The following is a 22,867-nucleotide window of genomic DNA, read 5'->3' on the forward strand; positions in this document are numbered from 1 at the left end:
CGGGTAATTTCTTAGTTTAGCTGTTTTAACATTATCAATTGTTATTTTTCTCAATAGACTCCAACTTCTTTGGGGAAACTAGTAGTCCACCATTCATTGTGCTCATGAAATCCCCTGCTAAAAAAAAAGTAGTATTTGTACATGCACTTTAAGTAGCCTATTAGCACAAGTGTAAGCATTCATACAAAATACATGCCCTTGCCAATCTAACATTTGCATGCACAGATTGTTCAAAGAGCATTGGTAAGTGTATGAACTTTACAGGGGTTTGGGTTGTAGCCATGTTGGTCTAAGGACATAGGCAGACAAGGTTCCTTGGGTGAATTTGATATCTTTTATTAGACCAACCCAAATGGTTGGAGAATAGTTATTAAGCAAGCTTTCGGGTTCAAAAACCCGCTTGCTTAATAACTATTCTCCAACCATTTGGGTTGGTCTAATAAAAGATATCAAATTCACCCAAGGAACCTTGTCTGAACTTTACAGGAGATTATATGTGCAAAACACAAGCATGGGTTTCTGTATATCCACTTTTAAACTTGAACAAGGAGAAGCTAAAGGAAAAAAAGAACACCTAGTCCTCAATTATAACAACTCCAAACAAACATCACTCCAAAAGCCTTTCCAATGCAGTCTAAATATACAGCATAATATTTAATTCTTCTTAAAAGTAGGTTCATTGTCAGTTTGGGTGATTCGGTTCCATTGGCCCAACTTCTCTACATCTTTCCATCAGTGCATCTCCCACATAAATAAAGGTGGAGCTTTCCCAGAGAAAGGATTTTGGAGCACACATCCATCAGCTTTCAGTGGGACTTGTGTTCTTAGCAACCTACAGCAATTTGGGAATTGTATCTGTGACAGGGGGGCCTCCTGGGGCCGAACTCTGTGGCCTGCCTGCCTGTCACCGTGACAGGAGGCCTACTCAGGGCCAAGCTCTTTGTGGCCCGCCCACCTGTCTCTGGGCAACCGCCCACTTATCTCACCTGCCACGCCTTTGATGATAATTGATTCGCATATCGATGTCAATTAAGCAGGAGGCTACTCATTGTAATGCCCCGATGCCAAGGGGTGCTCTGCGGCTCTGACCTCCCCTAATACCACAGCCCAAGCCTCGCAGATGGCATCATGGTGTTCCTAATCACCGGCCCCATACTGGGCCCCAGAATCGTCCTAACAGGACCCCTCTCTGATCCTTCCTATCAGGCGGCCACTCTGCTGTCATCCAGGCTACCTCGCCCCCCCCGAAGCCATGTTCCCCTCTCGCGTGTGGTTTACCCGGAACCTTCGGCCTCTTGCCCTGGCCCACCTCAAGGCCAGTTGGGACCTCAGGCCCCTGGCTCTTGGGCGTCCCTCGCGGTGGGCCCCCGGCCCTTTTGACCCTTGTGGTCCTGGCCCCAGCATGTGCCAGTCGAGGGTACTATCCCCTTCAGGCTGGGTCTCTAGCCCCTCACTCTCTCTTCGGGCTCATCGCACTACTACCCCCTTTTTCCCGGGGTCACCGCAGCATCATGCCCGGTAATCAATCACTCTCTTGGGGTCCGCCCTCTGGGCCCCTCCACATATGCAGGGTCACCCACCCGGTGGTGGTGGGAGCTAGGGGTTAAGGCGCCCCGACCCGCCTTTCACTGGGGTGATCACTGGCCTGGTATTTCCTGGGGGCTCCTGCGCCACTGAGAGCCCCACCAGACCACCCACTCCCGGCAGGGTGCAGTTTCAGGTCATGCCCAGGACCAGGAGGCTCCTTGCCAACCCCTTGCAGCTCCCCCTTACCTCCAGGGTCATTCACAGCAACCCTACAGCCAGGCAATGTTGCTGCCTGGCCTCCTGCAGCCAAACTGCCTTGTTTATATATGCAGCCTAAGCCTCAAAATGGCTGCCCTAATCAGGCACCTGGAGGCTGCCAGCTCCAGGCCCTTAAAGTGGCAGAGACACCCTGTGCTCTGCCACAGTATCAAAGAAAACAAATTACTTAATTTTGATCTACTCTTCATGCAAAAATTGCTGAAAACATGCAGCCAATTTTTGTTTCCCTTTTTTGCAAAAATCACTCAGAAAAATCATTGCTTAATTAGGACTTAATCATTTGTGGGAATGACACTGAATGCAACTTGTAAATAAACCTTTTTTTTCCAAAGTGCGGTATCATAAAATGTGATGCATATATTATCACAATCACATGGTGACAGGGAAGGACTGACGGAAAAGTGATGGGTACAGTATGTTCAAAACTCCTGCACATACTTTACCAGCCTTGGGATCTAAATCCCAAAAGCTATTCATCATTCATAACATGCTGAAGAAGTTGTTTGGCAAAAGTAATTTAAATGTAAACTGATATTTCTATTTATAGACAACATGTTTTATAAATAATACTATATGAATCTATTATGCTTTCCATCTGAGGACCACAGAGCTACATGAGACCAAATTATGGCTTCCTCTTTGAATGGATTAGGCAGCAAGACAGGCAACATTACCTATACCTTTCAGCAGTCCTGTGCAGTTGGTGTTTATAAGATGTTTGTCTTCTAAACATAGTTGGTTACTTTCATTGATAACAGTACTTAGTTCTCTAAAAGCTATGCCATATTACCTCACCATGCAAGCCAGTCAGCAGCAGGAGGAACTGTATGCTATTTCCAAAGGTGTAGCAAGGATCATTCATGAGTACATTTTCCCCTCGACTGGAGTCACTATGGTTTAATGTTCTAGGAAAAAGATCTGGAAGTTGTCCAGTGCCTGCCAAAATAATTTCATAAACTTAACTCTTGGAGGGGTTTGACCTTGTGCAAAAGTCATCTTTTATGATTGGGACTGATTCTAAAGATGATCAAACCATACATCACTTCTAGAATTTGGATGGAATTTTTTATGCAAAATTGCCACTTGGCAAAATGTTGCTAGAAACGTTTAGTGATTACAACTGCAAAATCCAGACTGTGAATATTTTTTATCACGTTATTAGCAGAAAAAATAAACTTTTGGGGTCCATCGATCTCTGCTGTACATCTCCGGAAAGCCATCCAGAATATGGTGCATCATTGTCAATGAACTAGAGAAGAATGACAAAACCCATTTCATGGCAATTCTGAAGATTTTGACATTTGTTTTCATTCTGTAATAAAATGAAAATAAACATCTGTGAAGTGTCAAGAAATGGAATAGGTCCAAAAAAAATGTCAAGGATGTCATTTTGGTTACACTTTGTAAGTGACAAGAGAATCTACTTCTGAATCTTACAAACCTTCTAGACAAATATTTTGTCAAAACAGATTAATCACAATGAACATTGCAGGTTTGGTAAAGCTGTATTTTTCAACAGAAGTGTTCCAAGAATCTCTTTTTAATTTTTATTATTTTTACCTCCAGAGACCCAAAGCAAGTTTTACTCTAATTGAAATCAATTATAAGATTTCACTGGAAGTAGGGTGAAATCCTTTTCAATGGGCATGGTATATAGCATCTGTGCCAGGGGTGGGCAAAATCCGGCCCATGAGGCCATTCTATCCAACCCATGGGGCCCCTAAAAAATGTAGAAAATTAATATTTCTCTGCCCTTGGTTCCTGTCAAAAATGCCTGTGCCTGCTCTGGACAGCCTCACATGGGCTGCGAGTGCCTGCAGCAGGGAGCACTGGCCATGAGGAGGGTGAGGGGCCATGTTTCCCCCGGGCTCCTTCCCTGCATGGAGAAAAGTGGCCCCTTGCCCACCCCATGGCCAGCGCTCCCTGCTGCAGGTGCTCGCAGTCCGCACAGGGCTGTCTGGAGCAGGCACAGGCAGCCCCAGGCAGACTGCAAGCGGTTACAGTATGGGGCACTGGGCACAGGGTGGGGAGGGACTGCTTTCCCCCACCCCCCACCTGCGCTCAGCACCACCTTCTAAACTGGCCCCACTGCCAGGCTGGCAGCGGGGTGGGTTACAAGCTGGTACTGAGCATGGGTAGAGCGGCCCTTCACTTGCTCTGTGGCCAGTGCCCCACGCTGCAGCCACTCGCAGCCTGTGTGGCACTGCCTGTCCCTGCTCAGGCCAACCCCACATGGGCTGCGAGCGCCTCCAGCAGGGAGTGCCAGCCATGGAGCGGGTGAGGGGCTGCTTTTCCCTGCGCTCAGCATCAGCTTCTTCTCTGCCGTCAAGCTGGGAATCAGAGCTATGTGCTGCCTCCCACCTGTACCGCAAGGCTGGGGGGCACTGGGTGTGAGTGGGTGGGGTGCCAGTGGGAGCACAGGGCCCGCACTGGTGTCCCGGGGCCAGTGCTGGTGGGGCCCAGAGCAGGGTGGCAGGAGCATGGGGTCCCAGCTGGCAGGGGCTCTGTGGAGCCGGGCCAGCTCCTCACTCTCCTTGCTGGTGCAGCCCAGCCCAGCTCCACGGACCCCTGCCAGCCTGCACCCCACTTTGGGCCCCATTGGTGCTGACCCTGGGACATTGGTCCCAAGATGTTAACCAAGGAGTGGGGCACCTGTCAAGGGGCAGGGCTACCCATGCGGCCCTCAACAACCTGCCAAAACTGGGTAACCGGCCCTCCACCCGAAATAATTGCCTGCCCCTGATCTATGCCATTCCAACTTTACATAGGCTGAGTGCCTACAGTACCAGATGGGAACTCACAGCCAACCAAATGTGGCAGCTTTAAGATCCCTTACCTTTAGTCTAGTAGTATAAAAGGGCCTTAGCAAAGATCTGGGGTGGAAACAGATGTTGCCTTTGTGCCACCATAAAAAGTTTTATGATGGTACAAAGTCCAACCAAATAGGCATCTATGCCCCTTGGTCGGCTGCAGATGTCCAAAATTTGTGACTGCAACATTGGTTTGTGCTATTATTTTGCAATGGCTGTGTGTTTGCAATGGACATCTGGACAGTTGTTTGCACTCTCCAGCTGCCCCCAGGTAGGCACTGTGTGGGCTTCAGCTGGCCCTGGGAGTAAGAATGGGAATTCTTGAGGCATGCAGGATCAGGCCTCGAAAGCACAAGGGGCACATGCCAGGTCTCCCCATTCATAGAAATGTGCTCCCAGGGAATTTGACTTGGGGTGTGTCCCTGAAAATGAGAAAATCCTGGGTATCCTTGATTGCAGAGGTGTACCGAGAGATTCCCTGGGCAGTCCTCTGCTAGCAGGGAAACCTGGAGTTCTCCCTTTTGTCGAGGCATGTCCCAAGTGTTGTCCCACATTATCAGGCCCTAGCCACTCCTAAGAGTGGCAGGCGCCCTTCCCTGCAGGACAATGCATGACATCTCTTTCATCCAGTGAAATGGACCGGCTGTGCAATGACACATATCAGCACAGCTGATGGACTTTATCTGGCAAGGTCTGTTTATACCCTAGTCTATATGTCATTGCTGAAGCCCTGAGCCCTCATTTTAGAACCTGGAATGGGGATGGGTGGTTTGAGGACCGAGTGAGGTTTATCTATGACAAGAGATATCAAGAATTAGGATTATCCAGCCTGGAAAGGAACAGATTTACAGAGGCATTAATGGAGGTTTTTTGAGATTGTGCCTGGAATACCAAGTTAGCCACTCCCTCTCTTTTACAGAGCCTCATCATGCAGGATCAAGGGGTCACTACCACTTCACAAAATTAAGTTGAGAACACAAACACGGAAATGGTTTCTTCATACAGTGTATAATCAGCCATGAATTCATGGTCATGGGAGGTCAGAGAGTTAACTATTGTAGCTGGATTACTAAACAGACTAGCTAATTTTATGATCAGTATTAAAACATGTGGCTCAGTAACCTAGAGGCCTGTTGGATTTCATGCTGTAAGGTGGAAGGTGATCAATGCAGGAGAAAAAAAAAGAAAAAAGTTCTGTATACCTCCCTTCATCTGCACCTACGCCACCTTACCATTTATCTGGAAACAACTCCTTCTATAGGAAGCTTTAACTTTCCTCTGAAGAAGACATTGCCACATGGTGCTCGAAACTAGAATAATTCCATCAATAGCAGGCATTGGCTGGTGCTGGATAGGAGAAAAACTGAACCTGTCATATGATTTGAAGTGGCAAGTCCAATGCCCATAACTATAGGAGCCTAAATTTGGATACATACACAGAAATCACTCCTCCCAAAAAATGGCAAATATTCCCCCCACCTTGTTTCCATTTTACAAAAGAGGAAAAGCCCTTGCAACTAAAAAAGCTTTTAAAACAGGTCCTCAGGCCAAAAAAGGCAAGTAGGATCATCTACTTTGTTTTCCTGCATTACACAGGCCATAGAATACCAGTCATTATTTACTCCAATGCAGGAAATTATGTCAGGAAATTTGCATTTTAAAGGTGGATCTGCCACTAGCTTGACACCAAACCTTGAACAATCACTTAAGTCAAATATGTTGAAGTTACTCAAGTGTCAGGCTCATAAAACTTAAAGGCAATTAAATAAAAGTGGCCTGAATTTTAGAGGGGCAAAGCACCTGCCTCTTCCAATGGAAATTTTAAAAGTTGAGGTGTTGGAACATGCTGTCCTATAAATTTTAAGTACAGGATTGAATTCATACCCTATGCCCAGTATGTAAAACATGTGACAATAATAGATGAGGTAATTACTAGAGGGCTGGCAAGTGTTCGAGCTAGTTAAAAGGGCACAGGGTGTGCATATATGGGCTATGAAAAAAAATTATTCAGTAAAACACGGTACATACAGTCAGTTTGTGGTCAGTGCTGATTTTTAAAGGTCCTACAGGCTGCACAGTTTCTATGTCACATGGACTGCAAAGTAACTATTTTCCCCCTTTACAATGTATATGGAATGATGGATAACAGATAGACCTGCTATAGAGGATTCAGAAGAAAAGATAAAGGCATTCTCCATTTCTGCAGACTTCTGCTCTCCAGCTGCAGTCTCTCTTCACAGACAATGAATCATTAGCCTAGAAAGAAAATACATATCTGAATAAACCACACTCAGTGACTGTCTCTATTTGGTTATATATGGGGGGAAATTAAACCAATCAAAGCTCATCAGCTGACATGGAACCCAGTGGAATTAAAATGCACAGACAGACAAAAATCCATTGTAAACTATCCTGTAAATTACTAGGGTCGTACAAGGCCTTGAACACTGAGAAAAGCAAAACAAATCTATTAATAACTGAAATACTGATAAAGTTTGTGCCTGATTAAAAAAAAAAAAAAAAAGCAGTATGTCAACTTTCCAAGGTTTTGTGGTCAGTGAGTTTTTCATCTGATATGAAAATGCGTGCGTGTGTCTGCATCCCAGAGACTTAGGGTCCAAGACACAGTTCAACTGGGGGTAAGCCTGCTAAAGGATTAAGAGCAAGGGGAAAAATAGGGGAAGGAAAACACTAAATTACATTCAGCACATGTGAAGCAAGGCACATTTATGAAACATCAGAAGCAGATGAGTTGGCAAAGACTAGATTATGACCTGACTGATCTAGTCTGTAACAATTTGATACTCTTGTACATGTTCACAGGCTTCACTGGATCCCTCTTGATGTACACAAGCTTGAGATCAGGAGAGCTTTCAGGGTCACCATAAAAGGTTTTCTTTTTCATGTTATGCTTAATGCAATGAAGATGTAAGGGAATGTCTGGAGTTGTGAAACTATAGCGAGCATTAATGTGACCGGCCTCATACACCTGGGTGGGGGGGCTTAAGCTCCACATTGTTCTAAGCAATGACATTATGACTGGGAGGGGAGGCAAAGGCCACTGTCCCTCTACCTGGTAACCAGTGATGCATTGCCAATTGATTGGCTTGTAGCCAACTTCAGCTAGTCTCCATTGGACCTCAGAGTGAGGTCATAAGGTGTATACAAGTTAAAGACTGCCCAGGAGGAAGGGTGGCAGCCATAATGAAGACACAGAGAGCAGCTCAGCTCAGCTCAGCTCTTACTCTCTCTCTCTCGAAATACATGGACACACTAGGAACTGCCTGCCTCCAGAGAGAAGCTCTATCAGTCTCTGGATGACACTTGTGAGTAAGCTACTTGAGATCTAACTAGATATATAGCTTGCAGTAACTCAGATGTGTGATCAAAGGCTACCCAGCCACCCTGTTTGTTCTAAGGTATTTCTCTGATATTGCTCTACCCTATACACCCTTCTCCAAACCTACTCCTTATAATCAATAAAGTTCTCCTCTGTACCTAGCATGGGAGACTTATTGGGAGAGGGTCTAAATTATGCCTTGGGGTCCCCTTGGTCCAGCTGACTAAGGGAGACCACTATTTGTGCTTCAGACTAAGGGAAGCACCCCAAGTTCTTGCAGTGGGTCGAGTACCCCCTTCAGATCTATAAAGCCTGTGTACCTCACAAGGCACAGAGCCACTAACAGACTGAGACTCATGAGTGGTGGCAATGTTACCCCTAGGCTTGTGGGTATGCTCCCGGAAGGGGGTCGGCCAGACGTGAGGCACCCCCAGGGAGGCGTTCAGAGCTTGGCGGGCAGTCGGACACAATGAGGTGGGTGGCTCAGTGCAGAAGTACCGTCTACTGGCCCGCCACAAGTATATCGTTCCCTCTGTTGGACTTTGGCTTTCTTGACCTCTGCCCCTTTAATCTTGCTAGGCCTTCTAGCCTAGGCCCACTGAATTGGACCTGGCTTTGAGGCACTAACTTCATTCATCCCTTCTAGTCACTTGGCCCCTATCTACTTAGCCCCTTACCCCTGTGTGCCTGGGCCTGCCCCTGGCAGGGCTCAAGGCAGTTGAGTGCCCCCTGGGCACTAATGAGGCCTCCTTACCACCCCTTCTAGCCTCATCCCAAACTAAGGGTAAAATAGTAATGTAAATCATAAGCCCTGGGCTGTAACATAATCAACAACAGAGACAGCATCCCTCTGCCCCTTTAAGAAGGCAAACCTTGACTACATCGGGTCAGGTGATTGCCTGGGCTGGCTGCTAATTGCCTTGTTAGCCCTGTTGCCCCTGCAACTGGCAGCTGCTGCCTCCCTGCCTAGCCTGCAGAGCTCCCTGGCTGGCCTGTTTTTATCTTCAGGTAGCAGAGAGCCCACAGCCTAGGGCTCTCTTTTACACCAGAGAAGAGAAAAAGCCTGCCCTGCTATGCCTGTGGTGGCAGGAAGCAATGCCACACATGCAAAGGACACTATCAGCTACAAAGCCCTGTGCCCTCTATGGATGGCCATAGGAATTCTTGGTGCCTTAGTGCTTGTATCAAGAACTCTCCAAGGAGATTGTCGTGCTTTGCAGCTTCTCAGAGAATCTTGTGGCATTCAGTGCAGCAGGATGCAGGGTAACCCAATCCAGCCAAAGCTTGTGTCATTTCAGTTCGGAAATTATAGGGAAAGACGAAACTATGGGTTTTGTTTGTTGATTTGGTTTAAATATGTGGCTGGTGCAAAGATCAGTTGTCAAATGAAAAACACTGGATGAAGCCAAACCTTCAATTGGAGAAAAAATAGGCCCAAGGGAAGGAACCTCTGTGCCTCTCTACAAAACCCATTTGGTCCCCAATTTCCCTCAAATGCCCTTAAGACTCTGTCTGAGAAGGATTAAACATCATTCCCTCCAGAGCCTAGATAAACTGTTCTTTATTTACACTCTACTGTAACCTTAGGATATATAGGCTTCAAGGTACAGGTCAGCCTTGGGTTAAGAAGGTACTTCCTCCAGGATCAGGTTCTCCCAAAACTGCTCTTTAAAAAAATTCTTACACTTTTGAAGCATTTGGTTCTGGCCACTGTCAGAAACAGGCAAGTGGTCTAGATGGACTTCTGATCTGACGTGCTAATGGCAATGCCACTACTTCTATTCAGGTGCAATTCAAGTTCTTAAAAAATGAAAAAATCAACGTTAAGAGCCATTTTGGAGATGGGTGGGTAACTGCTTTCAGAGATACTATTTAGAAGGTACATAATGCCAAGATTTTAACTGTACATGGTCATATGCATAGGGTTGGGATGGGGCACATGGCTTATAAGGAGAAGTTGCTGAAACTGGGCTCATTTAGTCTGGAGAAGAGAAGACTGAGGGGGGATTTAATAATCTTCAACTACCTGAAGGGTGGTTCCAAAGAAGATGGAGCTGGACTGTTCTCAGTGGTGGCAGATGACAGAACAAGAAGTAATGGTCTCAAGTTGCAGCACAGGAAGTTTAGGTTAGATATTAGGAAAAGCTTTCACAAGGGGGTAGTAAATCACTGGAACAGGTTACCTACAGAAGTTGTGGAATCTCTATCTTTAGCGGGTTTTAAGACTTGGGTAAACAAAACCTGGTCTGGGATGATCTAGTTGGGATGTTACTGCTTTGAGCAGGGAGTTGGACTAGATGAACTCCTGAGGTCCATTCCAACTCTAATTTTCTATGACTCTATGTCTGTTCCATAAGCATTAGCACATTAGCCCTGCTCCTTTTACCTGACTCTGATTCTATTAATAGTTTTCTATTAGTTTAGAGAATCCCACCTAATAAAAATCTCTCACAGTTTCAATTGATTCCTCACTTCTTTCGCTAAACTGCTTTACAGCATTGCTGGGAGATATTCAACAGTTTACAAGTTCACAGACATACCTGACTTTTGGGAATGGACAAAGTATTCCTATAGATAGTTGGTAAGGTACTTTGGTATCCATTTGAATAAACAGAACTATCAAAATGGAAAGTTTTCTGGTTACAGTGAGCACATCTACACAAGCGGTGGACGGTGCAGTTGTTACTGCACAGTCCCATTGCTGCATAATTATTTTTAGTTGCTACTGCCCGGTTGCAATGATCTACTGTGCAGTAGCTCATTACTACCGTGCAGTAGCGTTGCCATCATGATTCATGCCCAGTGATACTACAGTGCCAAAGCAATAAGCTATGATGCAGTACCTCAGTGGTAGTCTGCTATAGCATCTCATGTAGACATGCCCATTGTGCTCTTAACCATTTAAAATATGAGCTGGGCAATCACTACTCAGGTAGGAATTTGCAGTGTTGGAAACCTAACACTTTTAGTCTTGTTTGAAAACCTTAACCTGCCAATAGTATTAAAATGTCTTATCTTTCACAGGATAGCACAGGAATCATGCTTATTACCTGGTGGATGCAGCTCTTTGATAGTTACAGATTTCAAAAAAGAGGCAGCCAAATGAAAGCTTCTCCAGGAACAAAAAGCTGGTGAATGCTGCAAAAGGTTTATGGCCTGCCAGACCAGTCAGGAAGCCGCAGGAATGTTGAGTCAAGGCCTCAGATGGTTAGTGTTTCTAAATACATATTAAAAAGGAAGTGTAGAACACTTTAAAACAACACCAAATTCTGTTCAGATTGGGCCTGATGCACTATTTACCTCACCTATTCAGAGAGACAATTGAATCCATCACTGTGTCGAATGCAGGAATGGGAGAGCCTAATATTTTATTTGGATGCCTAAAGCCTTTGGATCCAATTGAAAATCACAGCCTTTATTGGAAATAATGGATATTCAGTAATTATGAAAATCAGACCCTACAAGTGAGACCAGAATCCAAGTTTCTTATTTTCCAATTGTATGCTTAATCCAGTAGACCAAGCAACCAGCAAAAAATATTTTTTTTAATGAAGGATTTTTTTGTGAGAAGTTATATTGCAGTTTACCTGCTGTTGGTTTTGACTGACATACATCTTATTTGGGTGAAAAAGAATGCTGTTGAGCACCTGCGCCACGTTCATATTGAAACCAAGAGCTTGGACATAGGCCCATGTGGGTACAGCATTGCAAACAAACAGAAATTAGAGGAAGGGATAGGGGTTCTGTCTTTTTGTGGGTTTTGTGTTTTGTTGGGGGGAGGGTTTGAAGTGTGATATAATTGTTAGGCACTCAGACATAATGTGCCAAGTAACATTAAATCAAATGATAGCTAGATTTCTGGATATGGATGAAAAGAAAACCTTCACCAAAACTGAGCAAAGGAGATTTTGCCCTAATTTCGCTTGAGGTACAAAGTATACTCTGCAGTTCAATTCCTGGGGCAAACTTGTGTGTGCAGTATCTTATCACAGTCCAGTTGACTTCAGCAACTTTATGGGAGCTATGCCAATTGACACCAGCTAAGGATCTTCCCCTCGGTACATTCTCTTTATTGTAACCAATAAACTAAATCAGAAGGTTGTAGTTCAAACAAGTTCAAGGGGGAAAAGGATTTTAATCTGTTAAAGGCAGTCAAGGGTCATCTGAACAATCCTTGAAAGTAACCAGGAGCAAGGAAGTCTGGATGTATTCCATTCATAACTCCTGTGGGGCTGGAGAGTAAATGGGAACTGCCAGATTGCAGTTCAACCTTACTTTTATCTTCCTCCATCTTGTTCCCATCTTCACAACTGCACTAGTAAAATGATGAATGGTGTTCTGTACACACCCCTGCTCTCTAGAAACAGCACAGCAATTCCTCCCACTCCTTTCAGTCCCACACCCTTTTCTTTTAAAGAACCACTTTGAAAGTTCATAACATTCAGCCCTGAAGGCAGGAGGGTTTTTCCAATGTAAATTTCTTTTGGTCACTGTAATATGAACCGAAATCTTGGGCAGCCCTGTACTGTGACAGGCTTTTCATATTTCCTTTGCCTGCCCAGCTATTTATCATTTTCCAATAATCCTATGCCCTGGAGATATTAACACTCAATGACTGGCCTTATTCCCCTCCTCTTCACCAACGCCCCCACAATAATGTTTCATGCTTGCAAGTCTGTCCATCAATGCTGATCGAAAAGAGAGATGTTTATCTATACATATGGCAAGTCACAGAAGTTAGAGCTGGAAAAAGATCTATTAGATCATTGAGTCCATAGCTCTGCTAGTGAAGAAAACAGCCCCCAGAGAGAGTATAGAATTGTTTTTAAGCAGATGCAATAAATCCTCTTTCGTGATGTGGTGGCCAACCAAGAGATTTCACATCCTCAGCTCTGAGGCAAGAGATTCTGCAATTTAGAAGTTTTTCTCCTTTCCCAATGGATTCATGATACTAAATTTGTTGTTGGTTTCTGCTAATTTGCTCTAGTTTCCAAAATACAGACAGACACACAGACTGACTGACCACAACTAGAATTCTTCCCTCAGTGCCTGATCGTAATTTATTTAAGATAGTTGCTGAAGTCATCACTTGGACAGCTCTCAAGTGACCCCAGGCTGGGATCACATATGGAAATATGGAAAGGCAATATGTTATAACAATCTAACATCATCCTTCGAACCAAACCTCAAACTTTTGGTAGGTTCAGGACAGTTGCACTCTCTCCCCTCACTTCTGACCCCTGCTTCCTCTATGGCTAATAGCAGGAACTGGCTCAAGAATGGTGCTCCATTCTGGGTCTGTCCAAATGACCCGTATGCAGCTGAGCAAAGCCTCCAAATGAGTGGCTGCAGCTGGAGCAGCTCCACTCCCTACTGTTATTGAAGGGGAAGAAAAAGAGAAAAGTTTTCATTGCAGAAGCATTTTGCAGATTGGAAATGTAGCTGTACAGAGCACCAATCTCTAAAAGAGTTTCAGGCAATGGCAAAAGCCATGGAAACTTATCCAATTGTCCTTCTTCCCTTCATGATGTCTCCCCCTGTTCTTCCAGAAACAGCAGAAAACTGACACCTAACAACTACTGTTGACACCAAAGGAAAGATGAATCCTCTCAATGAAGAAGGCAGAGCCACGTCAGAACACCTGAATACATCTAACTCTACTCATTTCAGAGCACAGGATTACAAGAAGAAATCCTTGATATTCAAACTCAGTGATGTTGAGTAGAACCATTCTTGAGTAGGACCTAAGAAATGTCATTTTATCTAGCTTTGCATTTGATATTCAACAGTTTTGGAAAAATGACATGATGTCCAGAAATGGAAGATCAAACTTTGTACCCCAGAAGATGAGGTTCTAATTGTATATGCACACAAATAATGGCTAGGTAGGCACTTGACAAGCTATTTGTAAATACATGGAGAGTTTGCAATTGCATGTCCAATTCCATGGATTTATCTAGAACAATTACTGGTTATTCAAAATGTTTTGTCTTGCACATTTTGATTAAACACATGATTAAACACTAATTAGAATCTAGTCTAGAAGAGTCAGCGGACCTTAAAATGGCTAGCTGTGTGTCCAAATATACTGACATTCATTGCAACTGGGGCATTTAACTCCTGAAAATCCTGATTCTAATTCAAATGGGATGTCTAGGGTATGCCAATCTTATTCCTTGTTAAAAGTAGGACCAAAATACCTAGAACAGCACTCTCCAACTTGACTGTGACAACCAGCCCCACATTGCAAGGACTACATGCTGAGTAAGACCCCCTACCATGCTGACAAAGTCAACAGTGCACAACTCCCTGCCCTCAACCATGTGGCCAGTAGCGTTCCCTGTAAGCTGTGCATCATGCGCGGCTATGCAGACATGCCTGGCAGCGTGGCATGAGCGCACCTGCATGGCCACGCACACCACACAGCTTAGAGGGAACGCTGGTGGGGAGTGCTGGCAACATGCAGCCTTCCCTTTCCCCCCTAAACTCTCCCCCACTACAGAGGAATGGAACAGGGCTACAGGTGCCTTGGAGACTCATGGTAACTGCTTACTGTCCATGGGCCACTATCCATGAACTAGAAGATTGCTTAAGCCCAGATTGAGTATCATGACTGACACCTCCACTCCTCAAGCATAATGGAATTTTCTACCATTACAGTAATATTCATCTGTGCAGTGATCTGAGCTTCCTCAGGACTCAGTCCAAGACTACAGAATAAATTTCTGTAGAAATAAGGCTATCACAAACCTTGTACTTTCTACACCAGTTGTAAGGCTAACTTTTCCATCTTTCCTTCTTCCACATAAATTCATATCAGAATGTGCATTAGAACAGAATAAACCTGTACTACATGCACACAACTTTTTCCTTTAGAGAAGAAAAGATGAAAAGTGAGTCACACTTAACAGACATTAGCTACGTCACTTACGGCACTACTGGAAGATGTTCACACACAAAGATACTCAGTATATTCAGAAATAGATTGTTTTTGTCTACACTAAGTGGTGTTTCACAATGTGTTAATCATAACCACTCATTTTCCCCATTGTATACAATGTAATTCGTGCCTATGTCCTTTATTTTCTGCCATCTGAGAATCTGGGCTGGAATGCTTCTTTATTTTAGGAGATCTCTAGCATCAATGCAACTGCAAGAAGTGTTGTGTCTGTCTAAGTTAAAACTTACAAGACAGCCTGGATTGACAACAGACAGTTTATTAAATTTGGTTGGTGACATCAAAAACATTTTAAGGGACTGTGGTTATACTATTTGGGGTATTAGTCAAGTAACAGATTGCACATGTCTGGTATTTGCAAAACAGGCATTAATAAAAAAAAAAAAAATGCCCAAAGGATTGAGTTGTGCAGTCAAAACTTGCTGGGTAAGATTCACAAACAAAGGAAATCCTCCAGACTGTGCCACATCTCTCGAACTCACTGGGCCAAACTCAGACCTAATGCAAACCATACCAGTTTATGATAATCAAAATGAAGGAATATTTCCAGTTACAGTGCATGCAAGGGGGACGAGGTCATTTGCAAATACAGAACAGTGATGCCTCCCCCCTCTCCTGCCCCCCACTTAGTACTCACTTGGCTGCCACACTACACACCTGACTATTCCAACACAGAATATCTTAGACTTGCCAGATTGTTTTGCAGCAAAACTGAATCACAAAGTCCACTAGCAACTACACAGAGACCACATACACAAAGCGTGTGTCCAGAATTACACAACAGCATTCAGTCACCACTTAGAGTTTAATTTGAACCTTGTGATGCTTGAAAAAGTCTGGGTATTTCTTACTTTGTCTCCTCCCCCATGCATGCTCTATCCCCTCTGGCCCTGGATGGAGATAGAAACAAAACTTCAGCATCATCACTGGACAATTTCCTACATTTGCAGCTAGTTAAAGGAAGGGAAGTGCACAAAAATTAAGTAAAATACAGTAAAATAAGATAAAATAAAATAAATCATTTTTAAATATTTTAATGTTATGATTTTTTTCAAAATTTTCCATGAACACTTTTTGAAAAATTCCAAATTGAAGCATTTCTAAGTATTAAGGGGATAGGAAAAACCCCATCATTTAATGTAATACTGGATGGATATCAAGATTTCCCTTCCTCTTTTCATTTGTCCCTTTTCATTTAATCTTTTTCTGCATTTAATTATTCAAAATTGCCTCCTATTTTGAAAAGCTGAGCAATAAAAAAGTTAAAGAAATGGCTATCATTACACTGCAATCAAGGCCCAAAGAAACAACTGATGATTAAGAGGGGTAGGGGAAACTGTCAAATATATATATTTCAATTTTTGATTAAAAAATTAAAACAAAAAAAGTTGTCACTTCAAAAGAGGCCATCAGGGGAAAAAAAAATCAAATAACCCCCCCAACACATCTAGTTGCAATGTTGCTGCCCTCATCCAAAGCAAAAAATAAATATTTCCTGAAATTTCCTATCTAATTTAGCAGGGGTTTAGGTTGTAGCCGTGTTGGTCTAAGGACATAGGCAGGCAAGGTTCCTTGAGTGAATTTGATAACTTTTATTAGACCAACCCAAATAGTTGAAGAATAGTTATTAAGCAAGCTTTTGGGTTCAAAAACCCTTCGTCAGGCTAAGGAAGTTTCAGCAGTTGGTGTGTGCTCTCCCTGGATGGAATGAAAAGTAAAGAAACCAGACTACAAGAAAAACTACAGACCTTGATCCCCCCGCTACCTAACCCGGGGACTTCTTACCTGCTCCCTAAAATCCACAAACAAGGGAACCCTGGCAGACCTATCATATCCAACCATGGGACCCTAACTGAGGAAATATCAGGTTTCATTGAATCAATCCTAAAACCGCTCGTCACCCACAGAGCAAGTTTTGTACAAGACACTACAGACTTTCTACGGAAACTTAAAAACATAGACCACCTTCCCAGCAACGCACTCCTAGCCACCATGGACGTTACCAGCCTATATACCAACATCCCACACCAGGATGGCATCCAAGCCTGCCTTACATATCTACAGGAACAAGATTACAACACAAATTACAGACCCAAAGATATTACTGACTTTATACACTTCATCCTCACACACAACAATTTCATTTTTAATAATCAACACTTCTTCCAGATGATGGGAACAGCTATGGGCACTAAAATGGCCCCACCATATGCCAAACTTTTTATGAGCCATCTGGAAGAAGACTTTTTCAAGAACTGCACCATCAAACCCTTGCTATACTTAAGATACATCGATGACATCTTCATCATTTGGAGTGAGAACCTGCAATCTCTGATTGAGTTCCAGCAGAAATTCAACAGTCACCATCCCTCCATCCGACTTTCTTTAGAATACTCCAGCACCAACATCCCCTTTTTAGACACAATGATCAGTATCCAGAAGGGTAAAATACAGACCACAGTATACAAGAAACCCACAGACCAACATACATATCTGCACAGAACCAGCAATCACCCTAAACACACCAAAAAAGCTGTGATATACAGCCAAGCCCACAGATACCACCGCATTTGAACTGAAGAGAACACCCGTGATTGCCACCTCACCAATCTTAAAAAGGCTTTCACCCAACAAGGACACTCGTCCAGAGAGATAGATCGCACGTTTGAAAGAGCCACCTGGATACCACGTGAAGAACTGCTGCAGTACAGAAGAAACCCCCCCACAAATTGCACACCGCTGGTTATGACATATCACCCCTCCCTTGAACCTGTACGGAAAATCCTCAAAAAATTGCAACCCATACTAGACAGAGACCCTATTCTTAAAAAGATCTTCCCAGAGCCACCGATCCTAGCCTTCAAACAAGCACCGAACCTCGCCAACCTCATCACCAGAAGCAAACTTCCTCAAGCCCAGAACACACCAAAAGGATCCAGACCGTGCCAGGACAAGAAATGCAAAACCTGCCAACACATCTCCACCACCCCCACTATTACTACACCCCACAACCGAGCCATCAGCATCCCAGGATCTTACAGCTGCACCTCCAGAAATGTAATATACCTCATCCAATGCACCAAATGCCCTGATGGAAAATACGTAGGAGAGACCAAACAACAACTGCGCACCAGAATGAACGCACACCAGAAATCTATCAAAGACAGAAATACCCAATTACCGGTGGGGGCACATTTCTCACAGGAGGGCCACTCTCTCTCCAATCTCTCAGTCCTGATCCTCAAGGGAAACTTAGACAACACTTCCCAGAGACGAGCCTATGAGCTCCATTTCATCAACCTGCTGGATAGTAGAGATCAGGGACTAAACATAGACATTGGATTTTTGATACATTATAATCTGCCTGGCAACTGACTCCCCAGCCCAGCCCAGCCCTTGGCTTCTTTACTTTTCATTCCATCCAGGAAGAGCACACACCAACTGCTGAAACTTCCTTAGCCTGACGAAGGGTTTTTGAACCCGAAAGCTTACTTAATAACTATTCTCCAACTATTTGGGTTGGTCTAAGAAAAGATATCAAATTCACCCAAGGAACCTTGTCTGCCTACCTAATTTAGCACATTCAAGAATGTTGATCAATTCAAATAATGTGCAGGCATTTAGCTAGACCAAGTATTTCCAAGTTCATCTGTTTGCATCACAGAAGTGCCCTAGCTAATATTTTAGGATTGAGTGCACTCACACTGTGGAAACCTGGACAGTGGCCTAAGCTTAGCTCATAAGGTCTCTTCTCTACTTATTGCTTTATCTCGTCACCCTTATGAAGACCATTAGTCAAAGCCATAATCATATTCTCCCAGGAGGACTTGAATGATCACATTTTACGATGGTCATCTGAAAGGCTTACTGGGTGCATCTTCATGTGCATATTAATGCAACACAGTAAAATCCAGCACATATTAAGCTGGAGTTTATTGCTCCCGGGCTCTGTGTTTACACATGCACCTAGGACTTCAGCAAGTTGAGACAGGTCAGAGCAGCCCCAGTTGGCTGGAGGCCCTGGGGGTCAGCCTGCCAGTCCAGGGCTGTTTTGACCCACCTCAATGTGCTGAGGAGGGGCTGGATGAGGTATGAGGGTGTTCCATTGTGGGGCTAGCCAGAAGACAGCCCCCACATTGAAGCACCCTCGTGCGCCAGCCAGCTCCATCAGTGTCTACACAGGTGCTGCTGCCTGCTGTGGAGTTTATTAGTTTCCTGTGGCCTAATAAGGGTGCATGTGTAAACACCAAGATGTTTACTGTGGAGCTAATTAGTCTACTCTGCAATAAATGTCTGATGTACATGCACCTACTAACAGCACCACCATGTACCTAAAAACTACTGGCTCCCAGAGGCATAAAATGGACTGTGACCATGTATCTCCTTTCATCCTTTTTGCAAAGTTGCAAGCCAATTGTTTTTTTCAGAACAGCAGCCAAAGCAATGCACCAGGAGATTTTCACTGCTTCATGCTATCTTATGAACTCAAAAGCTAATCTTCTACTGTATCTGATGCCCTTGATGGACCATGGGTGCTATTATCTATCTCCAGTTACTGGCAACCATGGAGCCCCTTTTTACTACACCCTGGGCATCTCACATTTCTCCCTAGTTACTGCAAATGGGCCACAGTAATAAGCCATTATATTCCTTTTTCTCTAATTGCACTGGGTGTCAACTGAGAAGGTCCTTTTTGGTGTTTTTTTATTTCCTATGCAAAATTTTGTGTGTCTATGCACACACTGAATTTGTATACAGAGGATATTCTAAACCTACCCAACCTAAATAAAGGACCTTTTTACATTTCTTCTTCCCTTCCTCTTGATGTGGTGAGATTCACAGGCTGTGGAAAAAGGGGCTGGGATAAGACACGGTTGCATCTGGAGTGGGGGAGGCATTCTTTTTTGTGGTTGTCTGATGAATTATCAGAGCTGACTTGTGAGGAGTTTGGGATCCAGAACTTGAAACAGAGAGAGATTTTCTCTCTTCTTCCCTTCTGTCTCTGACTCTTGGGGATTTGACTGAGTCATGTTATACTCGCTGCAACTTCAGATCAGTTGTATCTGGCTTTAATAATGTCTTTATTTTTATTGCTATTATTTTTGGCTAGTTGGGGATTCTTAAGAGCTTTGTTGTTATCCTCTCAGCAGAGGCAGCAGCATGTGCTCCATGATATAAGTAAGGACAAGACCAAGCTGGAATTGAGAGGCAAGATCTCTACATGAAGTCAGTCTGAAACTTTGTTTAGGGCCAGGCTAAAATTTCCAATGGAAAGCTGGAGTAGGGATTTATTCCTGCCCCATGAGAAAAGATTCTCCCCAACTAGGGCTGGTCAGAAATTTGTCAAAAAGATTTAATGAGAACCAAGGGGAAGGACTGAACTATTGGGACATGTGAAATCCATATCCATGCTATGCAATCCTGGTTCAGCTTGACTCAAGCAAAACAAAACCAAACAAACAAACAAGGTCAACCTCAAAGGCTGCAGCTGACGGGAAGTCTCTCTGGGGAGAACCAGGTGTTCAACAGCAAAAGTTTCCCCACCTTTTTTCTTCATAATACTTCTCAGAACCTGCTTCTACATTAGCATGTCCTCACAGAAAAAAGGGAAATAGGAAGGAAGGAAGGATTTTCACAGGCCAAGTCCCTTCCTTATAGGAACTTAAAAAAAAAAAAAAATAAGGACTGTCATCTCCATTTTCAAAATAGTACAGCTATGAAGTAAGACGCATCCTGCCCAAAGAAAAAGGAGAATTGCTCCTTAATGACTGCATTTTACCTCTTTCAAAGGATCGTGTTGGAGCTCATCCTAGAAGAATCCCACTGTGTTTCAATATAGTTACTGCAGGGTTCAAAAGCTCACTCAAACGAACATCAAGAACTGAATAAAGAAGGCAATCCATGCAATTAGGAATGATTTATTTGTATAGCTGGAAACTGGAGGAAGGAGGCACAATAAAGAATAGGTGGTTGGAGAGTGGGAGAAGGGGTCACTGGATAGTTTTAGGCTTTGGTGTTCTTCTCAAACCAGAACTCATACTCACAAGAGTTCAAACATTACCTGAGAATTCTTCAGCAGATCTGTTTCGTTATGAATTCATTATGAATTCTTCGGCAAATTTGTTTCGTTCGTTCGTCTGCATTTGTCCTTGAATCTTGGCAAAAGGCATCTCTGGTAAGGGTGAGAACTCAGGCCTGGGAAGACTCTAAAGCTATGTTTATGATAGAGTCTTATTTCACTTACTTCTGACAGAAGCACAATCTCACTCGGATAGTATTCAATAATACTTTTAATTGGTTGCTATACACATGCAAAAATGTGAACAAAATAAGCTTCCAACACTGCAAGAACATTGAAGGAAAGCCAAACCTGTGCATACTTAGATTCTCAAGGCTCTCCTGGATTAACCTTTTCTTTTGTACAGTTTCAATTGTCTTATCAGGAAACTGCTATGACTGACGCGGTCACTCCACAACAGGAATAATGAAAAGTACATAGCTGAAGGGAACCGTTTGCAAACAAAAGCACAGACTGAAAAGGGGCAAATCTAAAAATACTGAATGAATAATTTCATAAAAATCAGCAACTGCTTGCTCAAATTCTACAAATAAATTATTCAATGTAAGCCCATGATTTGGTTAGACACAGGGGCTGTGTGTAGCCGAAATGAGGGGCATGCGTGCACGACACTTTAAAGTGGGCTAAATGCTTTTGCACCGATTTAATGGTGTTGGTGTTTGCACGTATTGGCAGCCTATTGCACATTAATTACAGCCATTGTAGGAAATACGGTGGCGTAATGCGTCTTAAGTGACTTGGACTCCTTTGAGGAGTTTTAGTTTACTGCCCCTACAGCCGCGGAGTGAAGACCTGGGCTCCATGCAGCTTGGGGCTCTGCAGGAAGCTCTGCAGGCAGCCTGGCAGCAGCCTGGGAAGGCAGGCTCCACCCAAGAAAAGCAGTGAGCCTGATCTTTTCTTTTCTCCCTCCCTCCCCGCTGGAGCCCGTCTGCCTGCCTGAACTGTGCAGGAGCCCGGTGCTTCCATCAGTGGCTATGGTGCCCCCCCAGGACTGCCCAAGCTGGGTGCCTGCAGTCAGGTGTCACCTGTGGCCGGGGGGCGCTGCTGCCACAGAGGGAAGCACCAGCACCCCCCTGCAGTCCAGGGGCTGCTCTGGCCACTGGCAGCTCACCCTCCCCTCCCTGCCTCCGGAGAGGTGGGATGTGTGCATGGCACAGGGGTTTAAAGGGCCCTAATGTTTTAAACCCACTGCTTCAATTTAGGGCCCATATTTCATCTACACATACCCAAGGCCTGCTAAAGGTGGCCTGAAAATGAAGGGATCTTTTATCATGCCCAAATCTGTGGACTCCCCTGACTAGTAATCCCCAAATTGATCCTGCTCCAGTCTCCCATCATTTCTAACCCTCCCTATGGATTGTAACCTAACAACCTCAATTCTTCTTCCCCAGGATTTTTTTATACCCTGCCCCCCCAACCCCTCCCCCTTCATCTTCCCAGGCTTGGAGCGCTTTAAGCACATCACATGTTACTGTTCATATTTCTTGAGTGGATGAATGCAACTCCTGCAATCAGTCTTCCAAATAAAAACACACTTTTATGAATTCAAAATTCACTTCCATAAATATTCTCTAATGCCTGCATAAAAAGGATTCCAAAAACATTCCTATTGCTAAGTATTTATTAGAATAATGGTGGTAAGCAAACCACCACACATCATGCCATGCACAAGGGAAATACGAAGGTGGTATTGAACTTGAGGCTCTGCGCCTGGTACTGAGCATCCAAACAGTGAGATGGTGAGTAATAGGTACCATGTTGCACACTGAATTGCTGTTCACCAACAGCAGAGAGGATGCTGAGGAGGAAGGGAACCCAGTATGGTGGCACCCCTTAATCCATCAGTTTGTGTCAAGTGGCATCCTAAAGACAAG

General features: G+C 44.0%; 1 long non-coding RNA gene across 3 annotated transcripts in view; it reads right to left on the reverse strand.

Moving 5' to 3' along the window:
- Positions 1-403: 403 nt before the first annotated feature.
- The window catches only part of LOC132252426 (uncharacterized), a 269,114-nt gene continuing 246,650 nt past the window's right edge, over positions 404-22,867 (reverse strand). For all 3 annotated transcript variants that reach the window (XR_009464333.1, XR_009464334.1, XR_009464332.1), the window contains 2 exons: positions 6,772-6,872; positions 404-3,118 (listed from right to left, as the gene is read on the reverse strand). This is a non-coding gene — a long non-coding RNA (uncharacterized LOC132252426). The remainder of the gene's footprint in view (positions 3,119-6,771; positions 6,873-22,867) is intronic.

This window comes from Alligator mississippiensis, chromosome 9 (assembly GCF_030867095.1).
Source record: "Alligator mississippiensis isolate rAllMis1 chromosome 9, rAllMis1, whole genome shotgun sequence".
Taxonomy (NCBI): Eukaryota; Metazoa; Chordata; order Crocodylia; family Alligatoridae; genus Alligator; species Alligator mississippiensis.